This window comes from Octopus sinensis, linkage group LG3, assembly GCF_006345805.1.
Source record: "Octopus sinensis linkage group LG3, ASM634580v1, whole genome shotgun sequence".
In the NCBI taxonomy this organism is placed as follows: domain Eukaryota; kingdom Metazoa; phylum Mollusca; class Cephalopoda; order Octopoda; family Octopodidae; genus Octopus; species Octopus sinensis.
This window is the reverse complement of record NC_042999.1, coordinates 59,812,041-59,832,644: the sequence shown is the minus strand read 5'-3', so window position 1 is coordinate 59,832,644 and position 20,604 is coordinate 59,812,041. Positions and strand designations below refer to the sequence as shown.

General features: G+C 39.8%; 1 protein-coding gene across 1 annotated transcript in view; it reads right to left on the bottom strand.

Moving 5' to 3' along the window:
• The window catches only part of LOC115209942 (homeobox protein 13), a 136,752-nt gene extending 117,208 nt beyond the window's left edge, over nt 1-19,544 (bottom strand). The window contains exon 1 of the mRNA XM_029778579.2: nt 19,434-19,544. The gene's annotated coding sequence lies outside the window, so the exon portion shown is untranslated. The remainder of the gene's footprint in view (nt 1-19,433) is intronic.
• Nucleotides 19,545-20,604: the final 1,060 nt, after the last annotated feature.

The following is a 20,604-nucleotide window of genomic DNA, read 5'->3' as shown; positions in this document are numbered from 1 at the left end:
GGCCTATTGCCCTGTAAAGAAGAGGAACAGAATAGAAAATAATTAAAATAGTAACGAGATATTGTAAATACTAGGTAATTAAGTCACTAGGGTGAGGGGGGGAAGAGGAGAGAAAGACAGAAGACAGACAGACAGATATGTATATATATCTGTTTGAGTGAGTGAGTGTGTGTGTGTGTGTGTGTGTGTGTGTGTGTATGTGTGTGTGTGTGTGTGTGTGTATGTGTGTGTGTGTAATTGAGAGGGAGGGAACTGAAATGAAGGAGAGAAAAGAGAAACATTTGAACATTAAAAAGATATTGAGTTTTGAAAGGAAGAAGGAAAAAGAGAAGGAAAGAAAGAAAAACAAACAGATCAGAATGAAAGAAAGAAAGAAAGAAAGAAAAATCTGTCAACAAGGAGAAGGAAAATAAACAGAAGGAGAGAAAAGGAGAAAAAAGCAGAGCGAATGAGAGACAATGAGAGAGAGAGAGAGAGAGAGAGAGATAAGAGAAAGACATAAAACAAAAAAAAAAATATAGAGCAAGGAAGTGAAAGAAAACAAACTGATAAAGAGGTATATACATACATCTCCCTTTCTCTCAACACACACAGACACATATATATACATATATATATACATACATACATGCATACATACATACATACCTACATGCATACATACATACATACATACATACATATATACTTACATACATACACATGTATATATATATGTGTATATATGTGTGTATATATGTGTGTGTGTATATAATATATACATTGACATGCTCATACACACACACACAGAAAGCGATAAAGATACATTCTCTTGTCTTTGAATTCAGCCTCTATGCTAGAGACCAGAGTTTATCTCAATTTTCAAGGCATTTAAAGCCGGGTGTCCAAGGCTTACTCCTGAACTAGACACCTAAGTGTTGTGGGGTGTTATTCCTCAATATGTTACTCGTACTCATTTCCGATTGTGTGTCCAAGAGCAATATGAAATGTAAGGACCTTACTCAAAGACAAAATACGTCACCTACTCTGAGAACTGAACCCGCAATGCAACAATCATGAGCCCAGCATCCAAACTGCTATGTCCACTTCTTAATCCTCTAGCTCCACATGGAATATTGGTCACCAACAAGAGATCTCCATCTGTCTTGATTTTCAGCAATGGATTTCAGTTGTCCCTAGGTGTAATCACTTGCCAGCACTTCAGTTTCTGTGGACCTTCCTCATGTTACTTTTGGTCTGCCCTGTTTGCATCTCTCCTGGTGAGTCCATCAAAGGGCTTGCCTCATAATGTTTGAAAGGTTTCTGTAGGATATGTGCTAGTCAACCCCAATTCCTCCTCTTGATTGGGGTTTCAGGAGGTTGCTAGTTCATGTTACTACAAGATTTTATTTGTGAGCCTAACAACATGAAAGCTTGCTTCAAGATCAACACCAGGAAGACAAAGAGCATGCAAGTGGCCAAGAACATCATCTTCACAGCAGAGGAGAGGGTCTGGTAGACAGTAACTGAAAGAAGCCCATCACATATATATATATATATATCGAACTTTAGGCCTCACTGAGGAAATGACCAGAGACCGAGACCTTTGGAAATATTCTGTACGTGAGAAGACCAGGCAGGACAAGTGAGCCCAGCCCACTTATGAATGCCTTTCCTCCCTTGGACACAAAGACCGGTTGAGGCAAGCGAAGTCGATATAGAACCTCATCCGACGACAGACACCCATCCCAACCCCCCATGCTTGCGAAGACATGTTGGGGCAAGCGAAATCGAAATCGAAATCGAAACCGAATTGAACCAGCCAGGATCCCTGGCCTGGTGGTACGTAAAAAGCACTATCCGACTCGGGGCCGTGGCACGTAAAATACTCCAATGCGACCGTACGACAGGCACCCATGCCAACCCCCTTTGCTTGTGAAGACATGTTGGGGCAAGCGAAATCGAAATCGAATTGAACCAGCCAGGATCCCTGGTCTGGTGGTACGTAAAAAGCACTATCCGATTCGTGGCCGTGGCACGTAAAATACTCCAATGCGACTGTACGACAGGCACCCTTGCCACCCCCTTTGCTTGTGAAGACATGTTGGGGCAAGCGAAATCGAAATCGAATTGAACCAGCCAGGATCCCTGGTCTGGTGGTACTTAAAAAGCACTATCCGACTCGTGGCCGATGCCAGCCCGCCTCGACTGGCTTCCGTGCCGGTGGCACATAAAATACACCAATCTGACCGTGGCCGTTGCCAGCCCCGCCTGGCACCTGTGCAGGTGGCACGTAAAAAGCACCCACTACACTCACGGAGTGGTTGGCGTTAGGAAGGGCATCCAGCTGTAGAAACATTGCCAAATTAGACTGGAGCCTGGTGCAGCCTTCTGGCTTCCCAGAACCCCGGTCGAACCGTCCAACCCATGCTAGCATGGAGAACGGACGTTAAACGACGATGATGATGATGATGATATATATATGAATATATATTTTTGACCAGGCTATCAGATGTTGCTACACATCGCTGGTCACAATGCGCTTCGCATTGTTTTTAGCCTGCAAATGACGCCAGCCTGCTCGCTAAGTGAGCAGGCTATGTATGTGTGTGTGTGTGTGTATGTATGTATGTATGTATGTATGTATGTATGTATGTATGTATGTATGTATGTATGTATGTATGTATGTATGTAATGTTCGCCCCCCCCACCATTGCTTGATAACCGATGTTGGTGTGTTTACATCCCCATAAGCTAGAGATTCAGCAAAAGTGACTGATAAAGTAAATACTAGGCTTATAAAGAATAAATCCTGAGGTCAATTTCTTCAACTAAAACCCTTTAAGGTGGTGCTCCAGCATGGTTGCAGTCGAATGACTGAAACAAATAAAAGAATTATAGAATAAACGAACACTACAGCTGTTTCTGGACTGACAGCAACAATCTTTCAGTCTGTTCTGTGATAATGGTTGGTATATTGGTGACATTTAAATTGAGGTCAGTCAGCCCCAATTAACAAAACCTATGACCATTAAAAACAATATAACTGTGACCTGACCTACCCATGGTGCTATTTGAAGGAATTTAACTTTGTGTTTCTAGCATCTTGAGTGAGCACATGGAAGTTCCTTCATCAGCGGGTAGGACAGTAAAGAGGGAGTCATGTGAATTGGCTGATACAAGTCATGGTACCACTAGGTTGGAGGGTCAAGTGAGAGCTTAGTTAGTAGATAGGCTTGTGAGTTGGTCAGCATGTAGGCAAATTAGGTTGATAGGTTGACTGGTTGACAGGGAGGGTGTAAATTGCTCAGTAGATTGGCTAGTTGGATGGTGAGATGGTTGGCTGGCTGGCTGGTTGGTTAGTCAGTAAGAGATGTTGTACCCCTATTTATATACACTGGAAGTCTAATCCCACACTCATTGCTTGTGAAGCCATCCCAGTAGTATATAAGGTAGATTTAAGGCGGTGAGCTAGCAGAATCGTTAGCACGTCGGGCGAAATGCTTAGCGGTATTTCGACTGCCGTTACATTGTGAGTTCAAATTCCGCCGAGGTCGACTTTGCCTTTCATCCTTTCAGGGTCGATAAATTAAGTACCAGTTAAGCACTGGGGTCGATATAATCGACTTAATACCTATGTCTGTCCATGTTTGTCCCCTCTATGTTTAGCCCCTTGTGGGTAATAAAGAAATAGGTATATAAGGTAGATAAACAGATAAATAGATACACAGACAGACAGGTAGATAGAGAGATAGATAGATACAGAGAGAGAGAGTGAGTGAGAAAGACAGACAGTCAGTGTGTGTGTGTGTGTGTGTTTATGCATGTTAGTGTGTATATATGTTTTTGTACCACTGAGTATGAGTGTGTGCATGCATATTGGATATAAAAGTGTGCATGGATATGTATGTATGTGTGTGTGTGTGCATGTGAGTGAGTGTGTGTGTGTGTGTGTGTGTGTGTGCCAGTCCATGTGTCACTGTATGGCTTGAGCTTGCAAGGGAAGATATAGAAACCATAGCCATTAAACAAGTTCTCTTTTGAGTTGTAGTCACAGCAGCAGCAGCAGTAGTAGTAGTAGTAGAAGGTGGTGGTGGTGTAGATGATGGTGGTGTAGATGATGGTGGTGCCAGTGGCTGTCACTAGCAAAATTATTTACAGTTCACACAAAGTTGATCACTGTACACACACACACACACACATACACACACTTGCATACACACCAAACACACACACAAGCAACTGAAATGCCAAGTCAGAGTGTATGTGCATGTGTTTGCATATGTGTGTGTGTGTGTGTGTATGGCAGCCGTGCTTATGTTCCAATGTGTACATGTACCTTGGTTATGTTATTGTCTGTAGCAACCGCGTTCTAAAGAATACAGTGTGACTTTATGTCTTCCATATGTTGCAAGTATATATACCAGGTCAATTTTTATTTTCAAATGTGAAACGCTGTCATCACTGTGTAACACACAAATAATAGGGTACCCTTAAAATATACACAGCTACTGGAGGCGCAGGAGTGACTGTGTGGTAAGTAGCTTGCTTACCAACCACATGGTTCCGGGTTCACTCCCACTGCGTGGCACCTTGGGCAAGTGTCTTCAACTATAAGCCTCAGGCCGACCAAAGCCTTGTGAGTGGATTTGGTAGACGGAAACTGAAAGAAGCACGTCGTATATTTGTATATATATATATATATATATGCGTGTGTGTGTTTGTGTGTCTGTGTCTGTCCCCCTAGCATTGCTTGACAACCGATGCTGGTGTGTTTATGTCCCCGTTACTTAGCGGTTCGGCAAAAGAGACCGATAGAATAAGTACTGGGCTTACAAAAGAATAAGTCCCGGGGTCGAGTTGCTCGATTAAAGGCGGTGTTCCAGCATGGCCGCAGTCAAATGACTGAAACAAGTAAAAAAAAGAGCTACTGTCACAAATAGTTAGAAAAAAAAAGTGGAGTCCGTTGAGACCCTTACAATGGAATGCTTGTCTCACCTGGAACTACATGCTGCTATTAACAATATATATATATGTGTATATATATATATTACTCTTTACTCTATTACTTGTTTCAGTCATTTGACTGTGGCCATGCTGGAGCACTGCCTTTAGTCGAGCAAATCGACCCCAGGGCTTATTCTTTGTAAGCCTAGTACTTATTCTATCGGTTCTCTTTTGCCGAACAGCTAAGTGACGGGGACACACAAACATCAGTGGTCATGCGATGTTGTGGGGACAAAGACAGACACACAAACATATACACACACATACATATATACGACGGGCTTCTTTCAGTTTACCGTCAACCAAATCCACTCACAAGGCTTTGGTCGGCCCGTGGCTATAGTAGAAGACACTTGCCCAAGGTGCCACGGAGTGGGACTGATCCCGGAACCATGTGGTTGGTAAGCAAGCTACTTACCACACAGCCACTCCTACGCCCATATATATATATATATATATATATATATATATATATGTATGCACACACACACATGCATACACACAATGGGCTTCTTCTAGTTTCCATCTACCAAATCCACTCACAAGGCTTTAGTCAGCATAAGGTTATAGTAGAGCTATAGTAGAAGACACTGGTCCAAGGTGCCACGGAGTGGGACTGAACCCGGAACCATGTGGTTGGTAAGCAAGCTACTTACCACACAGCCACTCCTATGCCTATATATATATATATATATATATATATATATATATGTATACACACACACGCATACACACGATGGGCTTCTTCCAGTTTCCGTCTACCAAATCCACTCACAAGGCTTTAGTCAGCCTAAGGCTATAGTAGAGCTATAATAGAAGACACTTGTCCAAGGTGCCACACAGTGGGGCTGAACCTGGAACCATGTGGTTGCGAAAGAAGCTTCTTGCCACAGAGCTATGCTTAAAAAAAGCATAAGGGAGACATAGAATCCGTTAACCGGAGCGGACTATTTCTCGGGTGGCAGAGGTCTCCAGAAGCAAAGGAATGGTCACAGCTTGAATGTCTTTGAATATACTTCAGCTTGGCAAGAGCCAACAACGGACTGAATTACAACAACAACAATACACAAACTACTAAACTACTAAACATTTCCAATCTATAGTTTCCTGGAAAGATGAACGATTGTTTTTCCAAATATAAATTCAAATACTGTATTGATACACAAGCCATAAACAAACTGAATAGCTCGCTGACTAAACATTGAAAAAGAAAAAAAACAAACAGTTTCTTAAAGATTTTTTTGAGATTTCCAATAAGTTTTGTCATGTATTCCTCCCTCCGCACACCCTCCGCTACTTCTCGGCAATTAAACACATACTACATTCAGACATTTACATTCCTTTCTTATTTACTATCAATTACCTTGTTGACTTCTAGAAAGCGTCTGATATACATATATATATATATGTATGTGTATATGTGTGTGTGTGAGTGTGCATGTACATATATATGCGTATATATGTATACATATGGATGCACACACATAGATATATATAATATATATATATATATATATATATATATATAATATATATATAATAATCATCATCATCTTTTAACGTCCGCTTTCCATGCTAACATAGGTTGGATGATTTGACTGAGGACCGGCGAACCAGAAGGCTGCACCAGACTCCAATCTTGATCTGGCAGAGTTTCAACAGGTGGATGCCCTTCCTAACGCCAACCACTCCGAGAGTGTAGCGGGTGCTTCTAAGTGCCACCGGTATGAGGGCCAGTTAGGCGGTACTGGCAATGGCCACAGAAAAATCATGTTTTTTTTTACATGTCACCAGCACACCGGCACAAGTGCAAGTAAATATATATATATATATATATTTAATAAATTTACGAAACCGGTATGCTTTTAAATCTCTTTCACAATTCACAATAATGCCTTGTATTATTTTTATTCCTACCTCAGTTCATCTAATTGTATATATCTTTCGTTACTTTTCATAAAAAGCCTTTACTTTTTTTAATTTCTAATGTACATTTTCACTTACTTTTCTTTTTACTTTCACCCTATATATATATATGGTTTTGTCTCTAATTTAATATAATATATATATATATATATATATATATATATATATATATATATATATACATATATATTTACTTATATATACGTATATATGTGTGTGTGTGTGTGTTCTCCATTCTCTCTGTAATACTCTCAGCATGTAGTGACACCATCATTTCTGCATCTGCATGTGATGGCCTACTTGAAACCTTCACTGTCAGTTTAATACATTTGCGAAAGAAGCTATAATGAAGCCCTAAAATAAGTTATATTTTCGCTTTGTATGACTTCACAGGTTGCTTTGCTCTTTGGCTCTGTGTTTTGCATTTTTTTCTTTCTGGGTACATATATTTCTTTAACTCCATTAGGACCACCGATGACAACAACAGCAACAACAACTTCAGTGCCACTACCCCCCCCCCATCACTGAAGTGAAAAATCAGGTATCAAGTGTCAGATGACATCTTTTTATTTAGCAGTAAGTTTCATACATACAAACTCACACACACACACAGACAACACACCTCACACGTAATATATATATATATATATATATATATATATACACTCACACAAGCACAAATATATGCATATATAAACACACATATATATATATATATGTGGAGAGGAGGTTCTGCTAGGTTCCTCACAGGCAAAGGACAGAGGTACAAGATTTTCTGGGCTGGGAATACTGACGGAGTCGGGGGTGTGGGCATGCTTATCGCCGAAAAATGGGTAGATAAGGTAATCGAGGTAGTCAGAGTAAGTGACAGAATAATTAAGATTAGATTAGTGCTCCACCATAGTTTAGCAACTATTATATCGGCCTATGCCCCTCAGCCAGGGCTACCTGATGGACAGAAAGACTGTTTCTATGACACCCTACTGCAGACCACATCATTGACGAACGACAGGGACCTTCTCTTTGTGGCTGGTGACTTCAATGGGCATGTTGGACGACGTGCTGGGGGCTTCCATGGCGTACATGGAGGCTACGGTTATGGTTCCGCAACGAGGAGGGAACCAGGCTGCTGGAGTTCTGCGATGCGAATAGTCTTATGATTTGCAACACTAACTTCAGGAAACCGACAAGCCACCTGGTCACCTACCGATCGGGCCGGCATACTAGCCAAATCGACTACATCCTTGCCAGAAAAAGGGAAAGATGGCTGCTTATAAATGCCAAAACCTTCCCAGGTGAAGAATGCACCCCACAACATAGACTGGTAGTTAGTGACTTTAGGATCAGGACAAAGAGGGCGACTAGAAGACGACCAACATGGAGAAGAAGGGTCTGGAAGCTTAAAGACCCTGCGAATGGACAGAGATTTAGAGATATGTTATTTGAAGCCTTAGACGAAATGGAAGGGAGTATAGCTACGCATGGGGTAGAAGACAACTGGACGCTTCTGAGGGACAACCTGCTGAAAGCCGCTGACCAGATCTGTGGCTGGTGCAAAGTCCCCTTAAGACCCAAAATAACGTGGTGGTGGAACAATATTGTTGACAGGGCTATTAGACAAAAGAAACAGGCTTGGAAGGCCTGGAAGAACGGTGGTAGCAGGGAAGTGTATCAGTCTGCCAGAAGGGAAGCCAGGAGACAGGTCTATCTAGCCAGAGGGGAGGCAGATAAGGAAAAATTTGCCAATGTCCTGCGTCGTGAGGATGAAAGACTTGAGGTATTTCGTGTTGCAAGACAGTGTGTGAGAGAGAATCGTGACGTGGTAGGAGAGAAATGTGTTCGCATGGAGGATGGTTCACTTGCGTTAAATGAGGATGCAAAGAGAGAAGCTTGGAGACGCCACTATGAAAGGTTGCTGAATGAGGAAAATGAATGGGATAAAGAGAGTCTGCCGAATGTCGACCCAACAGAGGGACCAGCAATCCGAGTTAACAGTTCCTTAGTAGATAAGGCAATTAGAAGCATGAAAACAGGGAAAGCCCCAGGCCCATCAGGAATTACTGCAGAGATGCTCAAAATATCTGGTGGTGTCGGCTATAGCTTAGTCACCCGTATAGTTAACCAGGTGATACACGAGGGGGTCATACCCAATGACTGGTGTAGCAGCATAATAGTCAACTGCTACAAAGGTAAAGGCGACGCCCTAGAGACAAATAACTACAGGGGCATCAAGCTGCTGGATCAGGTAATGAAGGTTACGGAGAGGGTTGTAGCCCAACTAATTAGAGAGAGAGTTACCTTAGATGATATGCAGTTTGGGTTCGTGCCAGGGAAAAGTACTACTGATGCTATATTCCTGGTAAGACAGCTGCAGGAGAAATACCTAGCCAAAGATAAGCCCTTGTACCTGGCTTTTGTTGACTTGGAGAAAGCCTTTGACAGGGTCCCCCGGTCCCTTATCTGGTGGTCAATGAGGAAACTAGGGATAGAAGAATGGTTGGTGAGAGCTGTTCAAGCCATGTACAGAGACGCTGCTAGTAAGGTGAGGGTTGGCAACGAGTACAGTGAAGAATTCCGGGTAGAGGTTGGGGTCCACCAAGGTTCAGTCCTCAGTCCCCTCCTATTTATCATAGTCCTCCAGGCAATAACGGAGGAATTCAAGACAGGTTGCCCCTGGGAGCTCCTCTATGCTGATGACCTTGCTCTAATTGCTGAGTCACTATCAGAACTGGAGGAGAAGTTTCAGGTGTGGAAACAAGGATTAGAATCGAAGGGCCTTAGAATCAACCTAGCCAAAACCAAAGTTCTAATAAGTAGGAAGGTAGATCAATCACAAACGCCTTCAGGTAGATGGCCCTGCTCGATCTGTAAAAAAGGTGTAGGTAGAAACTCTATAAGATGCACCAAGTGTAAGCTATGGACACATAAGAGGTGCAGCAATGTCAAAGGAAGGCTAACTAGGAAAATAGTTTTTGTCTGTGGCAAATGCTCAGGAGCAATAAACACTGGAAATATGCAGAGACCAACTTCTGCCACGTTCCAGGGAGACAAACTAGAAGTAGTTGATAGCTTCCGCTACCTAGGAGACCAAGTCAGTAGCGGGGGTGGGTGTGCTGAAAGTGTAACTGCTAGAGTAAGAATAGCCTGGGCAAAGTTTAGAGAGCTCTTACCCCTGCTGGTGACAAAAGGCCTCTCGCTCAGAGTAAAAGGCAGACTGTATGATGCATGTGTACGTACAGCCATGCTACATGGTAGTGAAACATGGGCCGTGACTGCTGAGGATATGCGTAAGCTCGCAAGAAATGAAGCCAGTATGCTCCGATGGATGTGTAATGTCAGTGTTCATAATCGTCAGAGTGTAAGTTCCTTGAGAGAAAAGTTGAACCTAAGAAGCGTCAGTTGTGGCGTGCAAGAGAGACGGCTGCGCTGGTATGGTCATGTGACAAGAAAGGCTGAAGATAGTTGTGTGCAAAAGTGCTACACCCTAGCAGTGGAGGGAACCTGTGGAAGAGGTAGACCCAGGAAAACCTGGGACGAGGTGGTGAAGCACGACCTTCGAACTTTAGGTCTCACTAAGGAAATGTCTAGAGACCGAGACCTATGGAAGTATGCTGTGCATGAGAAGACCCGGCAAGACTAGTCAGGCCATAACCCGTGGCCCCGACCGGGGACGTAGTCAGTCCTGTGCATACCTTCCTTCTTGTGACACTTATGAAGACCTGTTGAGGCAAGTGAAAATCAAATCAAATCAAAACAAATCAAAATAGATGAACATCAGTGGAATTGTATTCTTTGTGGTACCAGTGCCGGTGGCACACAAGAAAACCACCCAAACGTGGCCGTAACCAGTACCGCATCGACTGGCCTCCGTGCTGTGGGCACAACACACACCATCCGATCGTGGCCGTTCGCCAGCCTCATCTGGCACCTGTGCCGGTGGCACATAAAGACACCATCCGAAGACCGGCGACGTAGTCAGTCCACCTGTGCATACCTTCCCTCTTATGACACTTGTGAAGACCTGTTGAGGCAAGTGTGTGACACTTGTGAAGACCTGTTGAGGCAGAGGCAAGTGTGTGACACTTGTGGAGACCTGTTGAGGCAAGTGTGTGACCCTTGTGAAGACCTGTTGAGGCAAGTGAAATCAAACCAAATCAAAATAGATGAATATCAATGGAATTTGTATCTTTGTGGTTCCAGTACCGGTGGCACACAAGAAAACCATCCGAACGTGGCCGTCGACTGGCCTCCGTGCTGTGGGCACAACAAACACCATCTGATCGTGGCCGTTCGCCAGCCTCACCTGGCACCTGTGTCGGTGGCACATAAAAACACCACCACCATCCAAAGACCCGGCGACGTAGTCAGTCCACCTGTGCTTACCTTCCCTCTTATGACACTTGTGAAGACCTGTTGAGGCAGAGGCAAGTGTGTGACACTTGTGAAGACCTGTTGAGGCAGAGGCAAGTGTGTGACACTTGTGGAGACCTGTTGAGGCAAGTGTGTGACACGCGTGACACTTGTGAAGACCTGTTGAGGCAAGTGAAATCAAACCAAATCAAAATAGATGAACATCAATGGAATTTGTATCTTTGTGGTTCCAGTACCGGTGGCACACAAGAAAACCATCCGATCGTGGCCGTTCGCCAGCCACATCTGGCACCTGTGTCGGTGGCACATAAAGACACCATCCGAAGACCCGGCGACGTAGACAGTCCACCTATGCATACCTTCCTTCTTGTGACACTTGTGAAGACCTGTTGAGGCAAGTGAAAATCAAATCAAATCAAATCAAATCAAATCAAAACAAATCAAAATAGATGAACATAAATGGAATTTGTATCTTTGTGGTACCAGTGCCGGTGGCACACAAGAAAATCATCCGAACGTGGCCGTAGCCAGTACCGCATAGACTGGCCTCCGTGCTTTGGGGACGTAACAAACACCATCCGATCGTGGCCGTCCGCCAGCCTCATCTGGCACCTGTGTCGGTGGCACATAAAAACACCATCCGAGCGTGGCCGTCTGCCAGCCTCGTCTGGCACCTGTGTCGGTGGCACATAAAAACACCATCCGAGCGTGGCCGTTCGCCAGCCTCGTCTGGCACCTGTGTCGGTGGCACATAAAATCACCCACTACACTCTCGGAGTGGTTGGCGTTAGGAAGGGCATCCAGCTGTAGAAACACTGCCAGATCTGACTGGCCTGGTGCAGCCTTCGGGCTCCCCAGACCCCAGTTGAACCGTCCAACCCATGCTAGCATGGAAAACGGACGCTAAATGATGATGATGATGATGATGATGATGATATATATATAAAAATGCATACATGCAAATATATACATGCCTATAGATACATATATATATATATATATACATACATATACATATATATATCATCATCATATATATATATATATATATACACAAACATACATATACATGTACACACACATACATATAAGTACACTAATGCACGCATGCACACACACACACAAACAGTCACACACACACACGCACGCACGAAATAACTTTCTAAACAGCTGTTTCAGATATTTGCATTGTGTTTATCCCATTGAAATGCAAATACCATTAAATATATTGGGAAAAAAAAACCGGAAATAAATAATAAAATAACTGGCCATTATGTAAGAGCTGTATCTTTTGCATATAAATGAAGGCCAGCAAGGCTTGCATTTATTTTTACAAACCAGTTTTGAAAATAAAAACAATGAACACTCATCTACAATCACGAGAAAAATTCAGTTCATCTTTAATCTTTTTATATTTGACTTGTTTCACTCAATGAACTGCTGCCATGCTGGTACACTTCCTCGAAGGATTTTAGTCAAACAAATCGATCCTAGTGTCTTAAATCCTTGAGTATAGTCCGCCCTTGAGTATAATACGCAGGGGATTTTTAGGGGGCTGTACCTCTGAAAAACCTAAACCTTGTGTATAATACGCACCCCTTCTCTAACTTGAGTCAAGGAGGTCTATATAACGTCCTTGGTTTGTAAAAATGTATACGATAATGTCCTTTATTATTATTGTATATATAACATGATGCAAACGTATAGCTTTTTCGTGCATTTTGTTTGCAGAAAATAAAGAAATAACAGTAATAACGTTTAATAAATGTTGCTTACTGCAAGTTATGGATGATTCTTTTATGACTTCATTGCTTTCAGGCTTAGCTTAAGGGATTTTCGTGCCCGACATCACAAAATGTGTCTGACTAAACATTGCCGGACAGAAAATAGAGACTTGGACATTGCTTAGAAAATATTTTTCATTTTCAACCTCGTATATAATACACACTAGCGATTTTGACCTTTAAATTTTGGGGGAAAAATGCGAATTATACTTGAGGATTTACGGTACTTTTTTTTAGAAGTCTAGTATTGATTTTATTGGTTTATATTGCTGAACTGCTAAGTTACAGAGATGTAAATAAACTAGCATCCAAACAGACAGCAAAGCATGGTGCAGTTTTCTACCTAGCCAGCTCCTGTAAAACTATCCAACCCATGCCAGTATGGAAAGCAGACCTAAAATAATGATGGTGATGATTGAGAAAAAAAAAAAACAAATAATTATATACAGAAAATAACCCATGATACAACAAAAATAACTACTATTTCTAATTTGAGGTGATTATATTTAAATTAAAATACATCTTAGTGTCATGTAAGAACTTTCCAAATTGTATTCCAAGCAACCAGATTCTTAATCACAGAGCTGTTAGTTTACTAAATCCAGCTAAAATCTTTATTATTATCTATTAATTAATAGATAAGAGGAATACGTAAGCTGTGTATTTCATTTGAAATATCACAATGGGAAGGTTCTAAATAATTGCAAAACTGCATTTATTAGTAATAATACATTTCTAAATCTTTCAGAGAGATTTATGCAGTAGTGGTATGATAAAGTAATTGTGTGCTGTCAACTTAATGTGACAGTCCCATCAAGGGAATAATGCTACTGCTATTTAGCCCTAGGAAGCAGCACTGCTTTCTGTCGGCCTTGACACATTTCCTGTGTCCTTCTGAAATCAGTGAACATATTTCACTAGAATAATTATATGTTTACAAGGGCTAGATAGGCATCTCCAACTAGCAAGCCATGCTACTCCAGACTGAAGACGAGCAAAGACTCAGAAACTAGTCTCTGAATGCAGGCTTAGCTGGGTGGTGGTGCTTATCTCTCCCTTGCAAACATAAGGACACAGGAAATGTGTTAAGGCCCACAGGAAGTGTTGCTGCTTCCTAGGGCTAAATAGCAGTAGTATTATTCCCTTCTTGGGACTGTCACATTAAGTTGACAGTATACAACTACTGTATTTATTATATATTAAGCTTAATCTCCAGAGTTAGATATCCTTTTAATGGTTTATGCCAGGTAGGTTATTAATCCTTTATATCAGGTATCCACCACTCACAGAAGCAATAACAACAAACGAAACCTTTTAACTCCAGGTTATCAGATGCAAAAATATCAACCAGATGAAACTGGTCAAAGAGAGAAGAACAATGTCCAAATATATGAATTTCCTAATGACCACAATGCCATCCATGGCAGCAATTTTATGTTTAAAGAAGCAGAGAGTGTTTGATATCAATCTGGTTTCAATAAATTTTTAATCCAGAACCAGGAGATAAAAGACCACTGCTAAATAATGAAGTAACAATGAAAATAGCACTGAGTGGTAAAGTTAACCCAGGGCCTGGTTTGACACCACCATAGTGTGCTTCCAGCAAGCTAGGCTTCTAGTTAGTGAACGACTCCCTTCTATCCTGCAGTCTTAAATAAAACTCAGTAAAGGGCCTTGAGCACAGCATTTCTAATTAAACTATTAAAATATAATAATAATAATAATAATAATAATAATTATAATAATAACTAGCAGTATAACCCAGCTTTGCCCAGGATTAAATTAGGATTATTAAACTAATCAAGTTCTTTATTTCAAACCAAACTAAGCAGCATCGATCTCAAATTTGGGCGAAATCCGTTTAAATTGGTTTATATATATGTATATGTATATGTATGGGCAACACACACACACACACATGCACACACGTACATATGTACACCTATTGCATGCATGTTTTTTGTATGCATACATGCTCGTGTGTGTGTGTGTGTCTTGCCTGTATATCAACAAAACACTTTTTACCTCCATGGAAAAAAAAACAACAAAAGTCTTAACAAAAACTTACTCGTCACTAGAAGGGGACTTAACTCCTGTTTGCAAACAATGGTGATTTCTCCAACTTGAAAATTGTTAAAAGTTTTGGTAGAAAATTAATTTTTGCTGCTATTTGCTGGTGCCTCTGGTAAAAATAAGTTGACGAAAACACAGCAAGGATCATGACGAATGCCCTCCTAAATTTGGAGCAACATGTGTGCTAATTTGTGGACATGCATAAATTACATTCACATATACACACACGCATCATGCCTTTTATATATACAGTATACACTGAAAAAAGAAGAGACATATGCATAGCATACAAAGGTTAAAAATATAAGGGGTGTGGAGGAGGAAAGAGATGCGGCCTTCCTAATACAGGAAGGCCTCTAGGGATAATCGAGGAACTCCACTGTCCAAGATTTTCCTGAAACCCCAGGAGCAAGTGCACTCTCCAATTCTTTCTCTCAAACTCACAGTCCATCCACTCTTGCCATTTTCACAACTTTCACTCATCTTTCAATAAACTCACTCAAAGACAGCACTTCACTCTCCATCCACTCTCAGTTTCCTTTTCAAATGAAACTTGAAGACGTCAATGAGAGAGCTCTACCACAGAGGAATGTATCTGTTCTCATGCCTTTCAGCCTTGTCTAACAAACAACCTCTTTCACCACAGCCACCAAACAATGGAAGAATTCCTCTTATGGATCTTCTTCACCTCTTGGGTGGTGATTCAAACCAAGAAAATCTGTGAGCAAAAGCATTTCAACCATGACCAACCTGTCTTTTTATCAGTACCAAGGACTATATTATCCAATATGTTAATAGGGTACAATTAGAGGAAGATTTGGCTGCTATTTCTAGCAAGTCAAGTGACAATGGAGGGTCACTTTTCAATGGCTGGAGAATTCTTGTGCTGTTGTTGTTGCTGTTGTTGATGCGCTTCTGTTCCACAAGCTTACTTCATATTGAACCAATGCCAAGTGCAATATGTTGATATCTATATTCAAATCAGAGCGAAAATATATTCTTACATTCATGCACCATATTCCAGGTCTCTTTCAGACAGACTTCCCTCCAACAGCTCTATGCAGACAGACCTCCACCCACCGCCACCACCTCCACCCACTGCCACCACCTCCACCACTTCGACAGTACCAAACTGGCACACAGCAGTTTAATCAAATAACAACAGCTAAGAGGAGTTGGCGGAGGTGACGCTCTGCCTTATGCACAAGGACACTGAAACCAACTGAAATACACATAGCAGGCACATGCTGTGAGTAAATACTTAGGGTAGGCAGTAGGCATTGATTAGGTAAATTGTCAAAAGTACATGGTAAATTGTCAGCAACAGGTGTTATTACAATGAGACAATTTATAAAAATATTATGAAAACAACATGTTTATGTTTGTGAGGATGTATGTATGTATATATATTTATATACATATATATATTTATATACATATATATATATATAATATATGTATATATATACATATATATATATACATATATATATATACATATATATATATATATATACATATATACACATATATATATACACATATATATATACACATATATATACATATATATATATATACATATGTATATATACATATATATATATACATATATATATAATACATATATATATAATACATATATATATATATATATATATATATATATAATACATATATATATATATATATATATTATATATATATATATATATATATATATATATATATATATATATGCTATATATATAGATATACGTTATGTTATATATAAGAGATAATGGTGTCATTGAGACCCAAAGGTGTCAGGTAATGCTGAATAAGTGCTATAGACAGACCATAGTTAAGTTCCAGATTTGGTAATATTGCAAATAAAGGGCTCAATGTTGGCTCTATGTCAGCGTGTGTACATAAGAAAAACCAGCCTTGGTTTTTTTATCTTATTACGTGTAATCAGTACCAAAGACTATATTATCCAATATGTTAATAGGGTACAGTTAGAGGAAGATTTGGCTGCTATTTCTAGCAAGTCAAGTGACCATGTAGGGTCACTTTCAATGGCTGGAGAATTCTTGTGTTGTTGCTGTTGTTGATGCTGTTACGCAAAAAATTCTTATATATATGTATATATATATGTAACTTAGCAGTTCAGCAAAAGAGGGCCAATAGAATAAGCACCAAGTTTAAAAACAAGAAAAGAACTGGGGTGAATTCATCTCATTAAAATACTTCAAGGTAGGGCCCCAGCTTGGTAGATGACAGAAATCTGAGGCAGAATAAGTGTACGATGGTAGAAACATAGTGGAGTTAGAGAGTGTTGCAGGAGGGAATAATGAGAGATCCAGTAAAGAACTCCCTCTCTCTCCTGCTCTATACAAACATATATACGTTCACACACACACACATACAAACACACACACACATACAAACACACACACACACGAATGCATACATACATACATACAAACACACACACACACAAATGCATACATACATACACACGTACAACCACATACTCATACCTGAATCCAATGATACTGAACAAAAAGCAGCTATCATTCCGTCTTTATGGCACAATGTTTAATGTATTCTGGATCTGAACTCACAGGTTTATTTAATATTGACAACAGTTAGTATGTACACACACACACACGCACACACACACACACACACCTTTATATATCTTAAGAGAAATTCTGCTTGTTGAACATCAAAATATATTTCCTTTACTGAAATCCATGCATAAAATTAGTAACATTTTATAATGAAATGGAAATCATTTACATTATAATAGGTGCTGCCTACCTTGCTTCCCTACACAGCCTGTCCCATGTCCCTATGCATCCACATCCATGCAAATATATACACCATAATGATAAATACAAATGAAAATGAATGCCATTAAACAAAAAAAAAAAGGGTAATGAGTACAATTATAATTTCTTAATTAAAACTGAAATGTTTGGTTTATAATGAACAAGAACTATGACACGTGACATCCTCAAGGGCAACGGGCAGTCATAACATGGATTTGAAACTGGGTCTCAAAACCAATTTGAGGCATAGAGTTTACCCTCCATATAAGAGACAATGGTTATAATAAGGGTTTATGACTTAAGTTACAAGGCCAAATTTTCAGGGGAGGCGGTTACCTGATTCTTCTGTCCCCAATGTTTGACCGATACTTTATTGACTTGGAAAGGATATAGGTTATAATGGACCTCAGCGGAATTTGAACACAGAATGTAAAGAGGTAGAACAAATACCACGAGAAACTTTTTTCCTTTTTTTCTTCTGAGATTCTAACAATACCTGCCAATCCAAATAATAATAATAGTAACAATAATAATAATAATAATAATAATATAATAATAATGATGATGATAATGATAATGATAATAATGATGATGATGATGATGAGGGATTTCTTATGCTGTGACAAAGTCACAATTGGGAATGATATAATCAGATACATCTTTCCCAAGTACATGACTGGTACTTATTTTATTAATGCTAGAAGGGTCACAACTTAAGTCTTCTCTGGCAAGATATATATATATACATATATATATATATATATATATATATATATACAAATTCAGAACAGAAAAGGCTGGATGTTTTGAATGGCATTCTATAAATTCTGCTAATCAACTGCCCTTATGATAATAATAATAATAATAATAATCCTTTTTACGAAAGGCACAAGGTGTGAAATTTTGGGGGAGGGGATTCGTTGATTACATTAACCTCAGTGTTTCACGAGTACTTAATTTATCTACACCGAAAGGGTGAAAAGCAAAGTCGACCTCAGCAGAATTTGAACTCAGAACATAAGGCCGGTTGAAATGCCATTAAGCATTTTGCCCAGTGTGCTAACAATTCTGCCAACTCACTGCCAATAATAATAATAATAATAATAATAATAATAATAATAATAATAATAATGATAATGATAATAATAACAATAATAATAATGATAATGATAATAATAATGATAATAATAATAATAATAATAATAATAATGGTGATGATGATGATGATGAGGATAATGTTACGTAACAACACAGGCATCAGCAAATAAAAGAAAAAAAGTAAAAAGAAAAGAACAAAGAAAACAACAACAAAAATAAATGTGGTAAGTAATAACAACAAAAAACAACAACAAAACTACAATAACAACAACGACAACAACAGCAACAACAACAACAACAACAAACACTTCACTTGCCAAGAACAACTGCATACACTGACTTCGACTAACGACAGACATCAATGATGGGGGGTACCTACGATTTCCGGCTGATAATGTCCGATATTCAAGACGTGCGGCTTTTTCGTCTTCTGCTTCTGTCCCAGATTCGGTGCCGTCGTGCTTCAGCTGTGCCAAAAGTAATACTTTGGTCAGCATTCACAGAAGATAGAAAACAAATACCGCACAACAATTATACATAAATTTATATGCAGCGAGAGATATAGCAAAAAAAAAAAAAAAAATGAAAATGGAAAAAAAATAAAAATAAATAAAGAATAATACTTTAATATCGCTAAGCAATTATGATGAATCATTTTACATGGAATTGGAAAGAGAAAGAGAACGCTATGGATGGGTCACATGACGAGTGTTTTTATATAAAAAAAGAAAAAATTTTGAATGTGTGTGTGTGTGTGTAAAGAAACTTGCATACGTATGTGAATGCTTGCATGCAAATTAAACATTGGTCAGCAAATTTGAAATGATTGTGTGTGCATGTATGTAATAGAAATTTATTAAATGAAGAAAAGAGTATACATATCCGTGGTTTGTGAGGACGTGTGTGTGTGTGTGTATGTGTGTGTGTGTGTGTGTGTGTGTGTATGTGTGTGTGTCCTGTATGCATGTCTACAAGAGATGGGGGTTCGAGTCCCATGGGCTTATAGTATTTCGAGATTTATGTGATTCACTGTTACAAAGAAAAAAAAACTGTTACAAAAAAAAGAACTGCTTCACATTCTCTTGAAAGTTTATAAACTCTTATGATGTCCATGTGGTAAGTAGCTTGCTAACCAACCACATGGTTCCGGGTTCAGTCCCACTGCGTGGTACCTTGGGCAAGTGTCTTCTACTATAGCCTCGGGCCAACCAATGCCTTGTGAGTGGTTTTGGTAGACGGAAACTGAAAGAAGCCTGTCGTATATATATATATATATATATATGTATGTGTGTGTGTGTGTGTTTGTGTGTCTGTGTTTGTCTCTCTAGCATTGCTTGACAACCGATGCTGGTGTGTTTACGTCCCCGTCGCTTAGCGGTTTGGCAAAAGAGACCGATAGAATAAGTACTGGGCTTACAAAGATTAAGTCCCGGGGTCGATTTCCTCGACTAAAGGCGGTGCTCCAGCATGGCCACAGTCAAATGACTGAAACAAGTAAAAGAGTATATATACATATGTTGATAATATTTTATAAGCTTAAAGCTTATAAG